This window comes from Triticum dicoccoides, chromosome 6A, assembly GCF_002162155.2.
Source record: "Triticum dicoccoides isolate Atlit2015 ecotype Zavitan chromosome 6A, WEW_v2.0, whole genome shotgun sequence".
In the NCBI taxonomy this organism is placed as follows: Eukaryota; Viridiplantae; Streptophyta; class Magnoliopsida; order Poales; family Poaceae; genus Triticum; species Triticum dicoccoides.
The window spans coordinates 560,615,860-560,618,052 of NC_041390.1; positions in this window are offsets into that span (position 1 = coordinate 560,615,860).

A 2,193-nucleotide genomic window follows, 5' to 3' on the forward strand; every position below is an offset into this window, starting at 1 on the left:
GCCGCCCGCCGCCCCACGCTGCCCCGCCTCGCCGCGCCGCTGCGGAAGCCGCCGGAGCCGCCGCCGATCCAATCCGATCTCGCCGTTCGGTATTTTTCAGTTTAGGTAAAACCGTCGGTTTTTTTAAAAACCCCAGTTTCATTTTTTTCGGTTCGCCGGTTTTTGTCGGTTTAGTTTATTTAGCGGACGTTCGTCCGTACGTTCGTTTTAACAAACGGTGTTCACTCGTTAGTCGCAGACAGCGAACTTTCGTTCGTTAGTCTGTTCGTTAGTTTTTCTTTTTCTAGGATTTTCCGCGATTATTTCCGATCGCGATTTCTAATCCGATTTTTGTTTTAGTTTATCTTTTCGCTCGTTTATCAGAATCAGGCGATTCAAGCGCCTAGATCTTCGTCTCGAAACTCTCTTTACATTTAACCAACTTGAACAAGATTTTGATACAGTAAAATTTGACCTTAGTCCAGATTAGTAATCGGATCTTGTTTTTTTCGTAGTTTGAGTTTCGTTGCTACGTTTGATTTGATCACTACTAGAAATCCTCATATTTCCGACGGTGAAATTTAATAGCCGACGGGCCGTCGGCCTTGACAATAATAGCCGACGGTGGTGGTAATGGCCAACGGTTTTTGTCAACTCACATGTATGACTGGTAATAACCGACGGTGTATTGCATTTACCGACGGGGAAAACCCAACCATCGGATATCCAATTTAATGCCCGACGGTCCATTGAAATATCCGACGGTTATGGATATACCCACGGGGATTACATGTAATACCCGACGGTATAAACTAATGACTGAAGGTCAAAACAAAACTCTCGGCTATGACTGGAAATGGGCGACGGGGGGTAGCAATAACCGACGGTTGATTTTCACCCTCGGTTATATGTTTCAATGAATGACGGCAGTAGACATGCGGAACAACCTATGGTTATATTCCAGATAATTTCTATATAAGTTAATTTCTAACAATTATGTTCTAGCATCGCTATTGTAAGTTCATTATTATTTTTCATTAATAGGATGGTAAAAAATTGGTCGAAAACAATATAAAAAGGAGTTTTGAAAATGACCTATTTGAAAAATGTGCACTTACGATATATCATGAGGAGAGAGACCGTTAAGACTCAAGAAGAAATCCCCTACACCGGCTCGATCCCCTGATTTCTCCGACGGTGTCACCGACCGGAGTCGAGGAGGGAAAATGTGTCGCTCAACAATGTCTTGTATGAACAATGTCTAGGTCTAGGGTTCGATCATCACACTGTCGCACATGATGTCTTACCTAAGGGGAGTGTGTTGTTGCCGTGTCCGAGCAATGGCTGGTGGCTCACGGATGCTCGTAGTCCTGATGGTACTGGTTGCTGGATAGCTACCGTGAAGCGTATCATTACTGGAATCTTCTTCAATAAGCTCGGTTGGTTCATGCTCTACAGGTGTTCCACTCGTTCCCGTTCTTCCTAGATTGTTGCATGGCAAACACAAAGTGGGAAAATGTGGAGTTCTAGATGGGGATAGAGGTCATCCATGGGGGATGCTTTGGTGCGACTATAAAATAAGGTGTTGTTTGGCTTGACCATACCACCACTTCTTGTGGCCCAAGGACGGTCATTCTTCTTCATCCCGACCAAGGAGGTAAAAGGGAGGCATCACTGCTTCTCCAAGGAGCTTACGACATGGAGTCACAGAGGTCTTGTCGTCCCAAGTGGGTCGTCCTCGACAATTGTGAGGTTGTGCTTGTACATACCGTGTTTTCCATCATTGTTCTACGGACCTCTTTGTAAAAAGAAGGGACTAGTTAGCTACTTTTTAGTTGTGAGTCCTTCTGTGACTTGGTACCTCCATACTTTTATTAAATACATGTGCATGCTCTAGAAGGACATCGGTCTCCACTTCTTTTTATTAAATGCACATGTGTCATGAAGTACTAATTAATATTCTCTCTCAAAAGAAAAGTATTAATTAATATCTTGAATTCTAATAAGCACAAGTTCAGTATATTGAAATAAAAAATGGTACTATGTAAGAAACCTTAGAAAATAAGTAGGAAGTCCTATTTACATAAAATATTTTCCAAAAGAACAAATAGGATCAATATAATTTTAAAGACGACGCTCTGCGTCGATCGATCCCGTGATCTCCCAATTGGTTGTCGCCTCCCAACCATAAGTTGAGCCCCCTCCCCCACTTTG